Consider the following 12825-nt stretch of genomic DNA (forward strand, 5'->3'; position numbering starts at 1 on the left):
AGAAATGGTCCTTAGACCGTAAACTCCATTTAGGAGTGTTTTGATGCCACACAACACTTCCTAAGGCTTAAACATGAAGTAGGGATGCTTGGAATAGCTTAGAAGACTTCAAAACAACAAATGGTCAAAAGGTTAGGAGCTTACGGCCGTAAACTCAAGAGTTTACGACCGTAAACTCAAGGGGTGTTGGTCTTTAGGTAGTAAACTCATTTTAGGAGTGTTCCTTGAACCCCAAACACACCAGCCCTTCCCTACAACCCTTAGATGCAACCCGTGAGACTTATAACAGTTGTATAAAGTGTTTAGCATGTCCTAGGGTGTCTTGACTTTTTTATTAGTTGTTTAAAGACTAATTTGATACATATATGTGATATTATATGTTAACTAGGATCATAGAGTGTGTTCAAGACTTCACTTGACACCTAGCAATCCGACCTCTTCAGTTCATCCGTACCACTCACAACAAGTGAGTTCATACCCCTTAATCAATGTTTAACTGTTTTTAAATGTTTTATGGGGGGCGGGGATACAAGTAGAATCATGGTACTTATTATATCAATCACATGTGATTAATAAGCAGCATTCAAATGATTTACTACTCATTAGCCGTTTTACCAAACAGATTTCTTCAAATGATTATCATAAATGTTTTATATGTTTAAAACTCCTTATTATACACTGTATTTTTCATTTCAAACTCATTTACAATCGTATTTCCACCAAATGTTTATTTATACTTAAACTATTTTATCAAACCCATGCTTTCAACCCGTGTTATAGATTGACATTAGTCGATCTTTTCTTAGATAATCATTATGTTCAAAGGTTTTACAAAGATTATTTTATGCTTTTATATTATCAATTGCATGCCTATATATGTACAGTTATATAAGAAATGTTTAAAAGACTTAGGAAGGCTATCCACCCTATTTCCTTTTCGTGCTTGAGATCTGGTCTGGTGGGATATAGGGTACCCGTCTGAAGGTCGTTTAAATATTAGCTATATATCATGTGTACATATATAGTCATAAAGGTTCTTCCAGTTTGTTCAACACCCTTGGGTAGCAAGGGTATACTTCTATGTTCATACGTACCAGTTATATTACTAGTAAGCTACCATATGGCTAGTTTAGGAAGATACTAATACTAATACTAGAACAATGAATCATACAAAGAGTCAGTTCATACATGAGTCATAATACATAGTGATGAGAAACAAACATAATACATAGTGATGAGAAACAAACATAATACATAGTGATGAGAAACAAACATAATACATAGTGAAGAGAGACAAACATAATACATAGTGAAGAGAAACAAACATAATACATAGTGATGAGAAACAAACATAATACATGTTGGATTAGTGTCTAAGTCAATAACTATTTTGGTATGTACTTGACCCGATGGTGCATGGTCCTTTTGGGTTGCCTTCACCAAAGCAACTTGATTGGAGAAATAAATAGAGAGAGAGAGGTTATTATGATTTATTAATATGTTATAAGAATAATATATTAAAGGAGAAATCATATTTGTTTAATAATTAATTAAGAATTAATTTTGTGATAAAGTGTAATTAATTAAACTAGAGGGGCTGAATTGTAATTATGTGATAGTTACAAAATAAGGTAAGGATTATCTTAAATATAGGGTGAACGAATTTAAGGTGATAATGCCTTAGAATTTGACTAGGATAAGGGTTTCTAAGACTTATCTTATGGTTGCTTGGTGGGCAAGCAACTACATAAGGATAAGGACTAAAACCCTAATCTTTACACCTATATAAACCCCTAAGGCTCATGAATTCGTCTAAGCCTTCCCAAGAAGTCCTAAGGACGAATTCCTACCTCTCTCCTCTCTGTTTATACCTTCTCCATTTGCTCTTGGTGTTTGTAAGCCATTACAGGAGTGAGACTTGTGACTCTAAGCCTTCCAAAGTCAATTCAAGGAGGAATTGGGATTACTATTACTACATAACAATCAAGGTAATATCTTAAACCTAATTATATGTCTTATGACTAAAACCCATCAGTGGTACCAGAGCCTAGCTTGGTTTCAATTGTATTGATGCATTGTATATCTGAAAAATTCGATTTTTGGTATTTTAAAGGCTGGACTCGCTGAGTCCATAGCTGAACGCGCCGAGTCCATAGCTGAACTCGCCGAGTCCAAGGTGACTCGACGAGTCCAGGCTTGACTCGACGAGTCAACTCGTCAGATGGAGGTTATCTCGGGATTTCTTGCTGTTTTTGCATTAGGATAGTTACCTTATCATGTTAGATCAATATTAATCCGATTATATGATATATTTGACAATATTTTTGATCTAATTGAAGATATTTATCAATTAATAAGATAATTGTTTCCTTATGAGATAATTGATTAATTATTTTGAGTAAATTGATAAATTGTTTTGCAAAAAATCATTAAATAAATCAAATATGGATAATTATGTGATTAAATGTTAATTTGAATTATTTGTTATTTGATCCTTGTTGTTATGAAAAGTTTCATATTTTGCCCTTTAGGTTTTATAATTTAAATTTGAACCCAAAAGTTTTGCTGTTTTGAAATTATAATAGTTGAAACCCTAATGTTTTGAAAAAGGTTTCAAAACTTGCCCTCAAGTTTTGGAATTTAAATTTTGATTAAATGGTTTAATTTTGATGTATATTTAAATTGGTAAACCCTAATGTGTTGAAATGTTTCAAAACTTGCCCTCAAGTTTTGGAATTTAAAAGTTGATTAAAAGTTTAATTAGGAATGTTAAATTCTAAAACCCTAGTAATCTTTTGAAAAGTTCGATTCACACCTTTATGGTTTTATTAATTAATTAAGGTGTATAATTAAAAGAGGTATAATAAATCCATAAAGTTTTTGGTTTACAATTGAATTAAAAGTATAATTGTTAAATTTGACCACCTAATATTTTAAAAGTGTAAAATACACCCTATACTATATATATAACATTAAAGGTATAACATTATATATATGTATGAGTAAAAGTCAGTCTTACTGTTAGTAGGCCTCATTCACGAAGATGGTCTATAAGGGGTGTTTAAGGAAATTGCCTATAAAATGGCGATTGAATGGGTATCCACTCTTACCCACCACACTCTTGACTAGTGGAGGGTTGTTAGCCGAACGAGTAGGATAGGACAAAAACCTTCCATTATAAGTATAATGAAGTATAAAAGTAACTAAATGTTTTCATAAAATTCCCAATCTTAGTTACTTAGGCAAAAGTGAATTGATGCAATTCCATGAAATTACACTTTGTGCCCTTGCAAAGACGTTAGTGGAGCGCGTGTGGTTTACCGGCACACTAAATGGTTCTAAGCAAAGGTAGCAAAGGGTGACTCAATGTTTGTCATAGTTCGGTGGAGCATGTGTGGTTTATCGGTACATCGAATAGGTGACTGTAACATGTGAGGGAACCATGTAAGTTTGCATGGTTATTCACACCCGCTTTGTGATCCTCGGCATCCCAGTCACAAACTAAAGGGGCATATCGAGATTTAAACATGCCATTGAAAGTTCAATGAATCTCAAAGGATCTAGGAGTTTTCATAGATTTAAAACTTAAATTTTTTTTTTCATTTTTCATGGTGGAAATTAGTGAATCGTCATACACTTACCTTCAAATATTCTGCAATTAGGGTTATGGCATCCCTCTCCCGAGTTGTAAAATATTGTGTGGGGTCCTAGCCTTAGTATTTCATTTGGGTGATTTACTAAGGACTCAATCTATCAACTAACTTGAATTCGTTTTCTCCCGTTTTGTTGATGTCAAACTTCGACAACTATGGTCTTCTCAAATCCCGTGGAACAAACATTCCACAAGAAGATGATATTCCACGATTCGATCGAGGAACAAGAGATCATGCTTCACTTCCTACTCCTCCTCCAATTATTCTCCTTAACCCACAAGTTCAAAGGCTTGAAAAGTTCAAGATCACTCAAGCCCTTTTGGCAAGTAAACATAAAGAAGGAAAGTCTGTGTGTGCACACGTCCTAGGGATGAAGTCACACATTGATAGGTTAAGAATGTTGGGATCCATTATCTGTGAGGAAATGGCTGTTGATTGGGTTCTTCAGTCACTTCTCAACTCATATAGTAAGTTCGTAAGAGAGTATTATATGATGAACTACGACGTGACCCTTATAGATCTCACCTATATGCTTATTGCTGCTGAATCAGCAATGATTTGGCGCAATAGAAAAGCAAAGTTGATTGATGAATCTGCCTTCGAGACCTCTATGGATATAGACAATGGCAACGAAAGATATGCTATGATCGAAAAGTTGATCACAAGAGAAAGACAATGTCTGAAGTAGTTCCATGTCATGTTCCAAAAGAGTCAATTTGCTTTTATTTCCAAGAGAAAGGGCATTGAAGACAAAGCTGCCCCATTTACCTAAGAGATCTAAGAGATGGGAGAGTCGAAACGTATGGCTCTAATTTAGGTAAAATCCATTGACTAACTCTTTTAAGCTTCATTCTAGATTCTGAATACATAATGTGATAAGATTACAATTGATGTTTTGTAGGATCGAAGAAAAGAAAGGAAGCTTAAGGGAAGAAGTGAGCAGAATCTAACCGTGAAGGACTGGATTTTGATCGCGTTTCTCGAAGATTAGATTCTTGAGCTACTACTTAGAGTTAGAATTAGATTGCTAAGAAAGATGTATTAGCATATGTTTTTCAATGAGTTGCATTGTAAGGACAAATTTTTCCGCAATAAAATAAATTTTGATTTTAAATTTTATTTATTTATCCTTACAATGGCGTGTATGAAAAAATTGATGTTAAAATGTTTCTATTATTAGCAATAACGGATTTGGTTCTTATTATGTTATAGAAAGTCGAGAATTTACCAAATAGGGAGAGTTTCTCATCGCCCAAGTTTCAATTGGACAGAAACTTGGAATCATGCAACGTGGATGCACGATGAATGAGAAATTTCGTATTTGGAAATTAGACTAATTCATTGACAAAGTGTCAAGTGAAGGACTAGGAGATCGAATACACAAAGTTGCGTGTTGATCAAGTCTACCATAAGAGTAACAAAGATATTCATCATGATTTACTAAAAGTTTAATAAATATGATTATACTTACAAGATTAAGTGTAATTCTGAATTGATTGAAAAAGTTCAAATCAATAGCAGAACGAATAAGAAGAATCAAGAAGGCAGAAAGATAAAAGTTTCTCCATTCTAAGAAGATGGGAGAGTACCTTTTATACTTTATGATAGGTCTTAATGATTAAGAACCATATCTCAAATGATCCTCTAAATGAGTCTTAGTACAATTATATGTCTAAGAAGAGGAATCAAGAATTGAAGAAATGGTTAAATCAAAAAGTCAATCATACTTCGTTCCAAAACAAGTCTTAAAGTTAAGATTGTGACATTGAGTGAATAGTATTAAGAAGGTTAATAACATTCATCAATTGTGGAAAGTTGTGATGTCTTGGATAAGACAAAGACCAACTAAGACCAAAATTATGAAGTGTTTTGTTTTGATAAAAGCTACACTAACTCTTGAATATTTGTTTGTCAAGAAATGTTTTGACAAGAGAATCATATATGTCAAGGAGTGAGTGGGAGTCTTTATAGTCTTGAAAAGTTTCAAGAACAAATCAAATAAACCTCATCGATCATCACTAGCACACAAGTTGAGTTTTACAACTTATCGTGTTGACATTATTTGGTTTCTGTGCCAATCCAATCGAGTTAATTATGCATGTGAGTTCTATGAGTTCTCATTTTGAACACATAAAAGGCTAGGCACCTTAATCAATGAAAGGTACATTGATAGGAAAGGGTGAGCTGCTTAACTACTTGGAAGACGTGGTGGGTAGCTGTGCTACCATAAGGCAAGAAATCAAGATTAAGAAAGTTCGATCCATATGAGTTTGAATTCGTCGTAAACTTTGGTTTTAACAAATTCACATGGATAGGAACACATACACCGTTTAAATCTAAGTGTCATAAGATTTCCTCCTTCATGAAAATGATTGTGAGGAAATGTTTTCACTAAGAAAGATTTTAAGAAGATAGTGATTGTAAAATTGCATTCTCAAATTCGATTGTGGTTACGGTATCTCTTTCCATGATTTGAGTTGTGAGGTTTGGCAATTAGTCTTAATCGTTTAGACACACATATGAACTATCGAAGGCAAAGGTGTATAAGTTCAAAAAGCCTTGATAAAAGATTATCAAAGCATTAAGTATTAGAAACATGAACTTAAAAAATTCAATAAGTATTGATTTTTGAAAGTTAAGATGTTTATGAATACATGTCGAAGCTAGTGAGAGCATAAGTGTTATGTTTTATAGTAATCATCATGATAGTGGGAGCATAAAAGTTATGATTGTATGATTATTATGGAAAGTATTGCAAGTTGGCAATATTAATTATAGAAAAACAAGAGTCATACCTTGCAAAGTAGTAAGGGTTGTAAAGTTGTTTTGCTATAATTAAGGGAGAGAATATTATGCTTCATTTCAAATCTAAAGGCTTAGGTTGTGGAATGTTAATAAATTTAGTCAAGGGTACATAGTGTGTTCTTAAGACTTCGATTATGATTACGGAATTCCTGTTCACAATTCGAATTTTGAGAACATAGCAAATAAAACATTATGCGTTGTGTCCCATACGCTTCGGGTATAGGATCGATTGCAAATGCTTTAATGATTGACCATTCTAAATTTTTCCAAATGTCTAGCGCATTTAGAGGGAAAAAGGACTAGAATCGGTTTTGACTAAAATAATTAAACAACTATCAAAGGACAATCCAAAGTTCGACGAGGATTGGTTGCTTGTGAGTAGTTGGAAGCATGGTATTGGATGGACCATATCGACATTATTATGAATAGAAAAGATTCTATTAAGAATGAGTTGTCATATGGAAAATATGGAAATGTATCCATATTGGGAATTGAATATTAAAAATCTATGACTAGATTAGAAACTTTTATGCAAAAGGATGTTCAAAGGAATGTACTTTGAGTGAGAGACATCATATCTAAGGAATTGTCTTGTAACAATCTCCGATAGAAGACTTTGTAATATCATTGGCAATAGTCTTTGTGACTTTGGTGCAGTGAAAATACGAAAGCATCATTGGATAAAATGTTAGAATCTAGCATATTCTATAAGTGGCAAGAATTTGATATTCTTAAACTTATGAAAAATGGATTTGGAGTTGTGAAATGAGAATGATTGGAAATGTGTTCCACGTGATCTATTTCAGAAAGTAAGAACCATAGGTAAACATTGTGTGCATGCTAGGAGCATGGGACAAGTGTAATAATTCAAGTAAGAAGTTGATTACCCGAAACGACAAATAATGAGTAATCGATATGGTGATAAATAAAAGGTGTTTTATTTATACTCAAAGGTTTGAGCCATATGAGATTAGTATTATTCTTGTGTTTCACTTTGCATGTTTTGACTTCCAGAATAATTGAGTTTATTAAGAATAATCAAATTATTCGAACGGGCCACAGTCGTTCATATGTTGGAAGTAGGTATGAATGAAGACTGTCATGGATTGGTGTGTGGATTGTCTAAAGAGCATTAGACATAAGCAAATGTTTTCTGCAACGTTCATGAGTGCTTATGAATATGAATTTGAGCATTGGATGAAACCCACACTCACTTGAATCACTCCATGGATTGTATCACGAGTGATTGGTGAGACGATAACATCTTATAGTCTTGAAACCGAGATGTGTGAGTTGTATCTTGCGAATCGGTTGCACATTGATAATATGTAAACGCAATAGTAACTTGGTGTTATAAAACATATTGTTGTGTGTGATTTGGTTCGTGAGTGCAAGCAAGCATTGTATCAAAGTTTATCCGTTCCTTTTATTCAAAGTAGGATAAAAGCGATATCTTTGGGCCCCTCGATGATTTAGTGATGACAAATGTAAATGCTCGGCCGGGCTAGGGCTAATTTGATTTGTTCAATTAGTCAGTCGTCATGAATCAGAAATCGAGATATAGTACAAAGAGAATGATTTGAAATCATATCTCATATGATATCTAGAATGGAGGAATATATGATCCCTTATCTAAAGGACACGCGTATTTGATATGATCAGAGTTGACAGCGGCTTTGGAAAGCTACGATTGTAGATCGGGATCCGAAGTCATACGCATAATAGTTGTTAGACTTATCCAAGTGGGAGACTGTTGGATTAGTGTCTAAGTCCATAACTATTTTGGTATGTACTTGACCCGATGGTGCATGGTCTTTTTGGGTTGCCTTCACCAAAGCAACTTGATTGGAGAAATAAATAGAGAGAGAGGTTATTATGATTTATTAATATGTTATAAGAATAATATATTAAAGGAGAAATCATAGTTGTTTAATTAATATTGGTCAATAATTAATTAAGAATTAATTTTGTGATCAAGTGTAATTAATTAAACTAGAGGGGCTGAATTGTAATTATGTGATAGTTACAAAATAAGGTAAGGATTATCTTAAATATAGGGTGAACGAATTTAAGGTGATAATGCCTTAGAATTCAACTAGGATAAGGGTTTCTAAGACTTATCTTATGGTTTCTTGGTGGGCAAGCAACTAGATAAGGATAAGGACTAAAACCCTAATATTTACACCTATATAAACCCCCTAAGGCTCATGAATTCGTCTAAGCCTTCCCAAGAAGTCCTAAGGACAAATTCCTACCTCTCTCCTCTCTGTTTATACCTTCTCCATTTGCTCTTGGTGTTTGTAAGCCATTAGAGGAGTGACACTTGTGACTCTAAGCCTTCCAAAGTCAATTCAAGGAGGAATTGGGATTGTTATTACTACATAACAATCAAGGTAATATCTTAAACCTAATTATATGTTAATATTGATTTCCATATGCTAGAATTAGGGTTTATAGTATTGGATTCAAAGCATGTACAATAGAGAAACCTAGATCCAAGCATTAGGGTTTGTATGAGCACATAGAATGTCTTATGACTAAAACCCATTAATACATAATGATGAGAAACAAACATAATACCTAGTGATGAGAAGCAAACATAATACATAGTGAAGTGAAACAAACATAATACATAGTGAAGAGAAACAAACATAATACATAGTGAAGAGAAACAAACATAATACATAGTGATGAGAAACAAACATACATGCTAGATAGAGAGAGAACACACGGTATAGCTAGTACACGAAGAACATTACAATACACTACTATACTATTACATGATTACGCTTACATAAGTACATTTACTTAGATACATTTACATGAGTGCATTTACATATACAATAATAGAACAACCATCACTAGGTCCTATAGCATGAAACGATTTCAGGATCTAACTATACCAATGAATCACAATGCATTGTGATAGTTATATTGGGTATAAGTGATCATAGTAATGTGGATGTTCACGACTTGCAGATATGCAGGGGTCGTGTATGGGTCCCAAAATCCCTTTGACAGGGGAGCGTCTAGCCTGGGATGTAGCCATCACATTATGCCTTATCCCTCAAATAAGGCAATATTAGTACAAAAGTAGTCACTTGTTACAAATACTACAATACTTACAATATTACTATAGACTTATGGTAATTAGTACTGTTGTAGTTCGACACTACACCATAGTACTATTTCATTTTCCCATTATATTCACTTCGTGAACATTCACACGATGCACGGTAATGTAGAAACTATATTTTTGGTTAATGATAGTCAGATTTGGGTAAATACACACTCTTACAAGAGACACACACACAAATACTAGATTCCTTGGTATAAGGATACTTTTAGTAGGAAACATATGGTTTTCTAGTATGTTCAAAACGTTTTCATACTTACAGTTCATATACATACAAATACTTACAATTCATATACATACAAATACTTACAGTTCATATACATACAAATACTTACATTTCAAATACATACAAATACTTACATACAAATTAAGACACTAAAATACTTATGATCTCACCAGCTTTAAAGCTGATACTCTCTTTCAAAATAACTTGTATCCTCAGGTCAACCATAGACATGTACCGATGCAAGGTTCAGAGAAGATGGTGCTCGTTCAAGTCTCATCTTTCTTTTTGATTTATACTTTAGTGTCTATTATAATTTGACAGAACACACTTGTATTAAAATTATATTATTAATGCAATGGATGATGTTGTTGCTTGTTTACTACTTTTCATTGTTGTGATACTGTACATGACGTCCTCCGCCCCAGAACGTTTCCGCCGTTCATGGTTTTGGGGTGTGACATTGGGTCAATCATCTATCAATCGAGTCTTGGAGATTGACGCCAACTCTGGTGTTAACACTGTCCCCATTCGCCAACTAGAGTTTGCTCATGAAAGGACTCTGGTCCGCAATGCAGCTCTGAAGAGGGAACTTGCTAAAACCCAAGCTGAGGTCAGGGAACTTCGAGCTTAGCAAGCGAGAGCTGACAGGCGTATAAGGGACATAGAACACCAACTGTCGGGATCAAGAACTCATGCTAGCAGTTCTCGTCGCCGATAGAATCTCAACGACTCATCTTTTGGATATAACCTAGTTTATGTAAAAAATTTGGTCTAATTTCCTATCTTTGTAAATCTTAGACCGTTAGGTCTTGATCTAGTCATAGTTCTGTTAAAATTTTCCTATCTTGGTTGATGTAAGGCCTACTTCTAACCCATTTTTCCCAAACTTGTTACATCTGTAATTCCAGTATTATTGACAGATATCTAATCATATGGAAATTATTATCCAAATGCTATCATCTTCATTCAAACATGTTATTCATTGTGATGTTGGACTATAGAGAGTTAGTCCATGAGTCACTCTCATTATTCATTTATTCTTATCAATGTTGCCATCTTTTTAAACATATAGTTAAAAGATGCCGCCACGCAGAAACCCAAGGCGTAACCCAAATAACGAAACACCGATACCACCACCTCTTCCACCTCCTCAACCACCTCCTCCTTTCGATGCCACTATGTTCCAGGCAGCCTTCGCAGCAGCCGTAGCAGCTGTTGTGTCAGCCATCAATACTCCTGCCCCTAGTGGATCGGGAACAGGTGCGCATCGCTCCAACCACGGCGAGCGCCATGGGCATCCCAGGGAATGCACCTACAAGGACTTTACAAATGCTAAACCCCGGAACTTCAATGGAACTGGTGAGGTTATGGCTTTAAGGCAATGGATTGAAAAGACAGAAGCGGTCTTTGAAATTTGTGCCTGCCCGGAGGGCAACAAGGTCAAGTTTGCTACTTCTACCTTCTCTGACAGAGCAATAACTTGGTGGAATGGCCATGTTAAGTCTGTGACTATAGTGGTGGCAAATTCTATCAGCTGGGAAAACTTGAAAGCCATGCTGATGAGAGAGTAACGTCCTCGAGGAGAAATACAAAAACTCGAACATGAACTCTGGGGTCTACAGATGGTTGGTTCCGACATATCAACATATACGAATAGATTTTGTGATCTGGCAATTCTATGTCTTGATATGGTTGCTCTCGAGAGCAAAAAAATAGAGAGATACATCTGTGGACTGTCGCCCCAGATCCAGTCAAGTGTGTTAGCATCCAAGCCTGTCACTTTTGACAGCGCCAAGGAGCTGGCACAATCTCTCATAGATCACAGGAAACACCAGAACCCGACAATCCGTGCACCCCAGCCACAAAAGGGAGACAACAACGACAACAAGAAGAAGGGGTGGAACAAGAGGAAAAGAGGGGCTTCGCAAGAGTCCTCAAAAAGACAACAACTTGTGGCAATCAATGTTGCCACAGTAACCCCTGTTGTCCCAGCAAACCCCTTACCAGCAAAAACTTATGCTGGAAATCTTTCGAAGTGCAACAAATGCAACTTCCATCACCATGGACCTTGCAAGGAAATGCACTACTCTAACTGCAACAGGAAGGGGCATACATCCCGTTTCTGCAAGACTCTAGCAGGGCCGACCGCCCAAGATCCTAACGCCGATGTGGGCCAAGCTTGCTACGGTTGTGGAGAGGTGGGCCACTACAAGAGGAACTGTCCTAAGGCGGGGATGGCTGGCGGAGTAGGAAGAGTTATGGCCATGGGCCACGAGGAAGCTATAGCTGATCCTACGATAGTTACTGGTACGTTTCTCCTCGATAACTCATATTCTTGCATACTTTTCGACAGTGGAGCGGAGAAAAGTTTTGTAAGTTATAAATTTGCACACCTACTTAAACAAAAACCAAGTGCATTAAGTAATTCATTCACGGTAGAAATGGAAAACGGGAAAACGGAAAGTACTAATTGCGTATACATAGGTTGTACTTTAACTTTAGATGACCATACTTTCAAGATAGACCTCATGCCGATCCCAATTAAATGTTTTGATATTATCATCGGCATGGATTGGTTGAGTCTTCTTCGCGCTGACATCATGTGCTTTGAAAAAGCAGTTCGTCTTAACCTTCCTAACAACGAAATCTTTGTTATCTATGGCGACAAACCTAGTACGAGCATTCGCATCATTTCATGCATCCAAGCCCAGACATGCTTACGAAAGGAATATCATGCATTCCTCGCTCACATCGTCGATACGAGTCAAGAAGTGAAAGACATTCAAAACATCCCCAAAGTACGCGACTTTCCCAACATATTTCCAGAAGAACTCCCAGGATTACCACCACAACGCCAAGTCGAGTTCAGAATCGAGAATCGACTTAGTGCCAGAGGCTACTCTCGTAGCCAAATCTCCTTATCGTCTGGCACCGACAGAGATGCAGGAACTTTCCAGTCAGCTTAACGAACTTCTCAAGAAGGGATTCATTAGGCCAAGCTTCTC

Source organism: Lactuca sativa, chromosome 4 (assembly GCF_002870075.4).
Source record: "Lactuca sativa cultivar Salinas chromosome 4, Lsat_Salinas_v11, whole genome shotgun sequence".
Taxonomy (NCBI): Eukaryota; Viridiplantae; Streptophyta; class Magnoliopsida; order Asterales; family Asteraceae; genus Lactuca; species Lactuca sativa.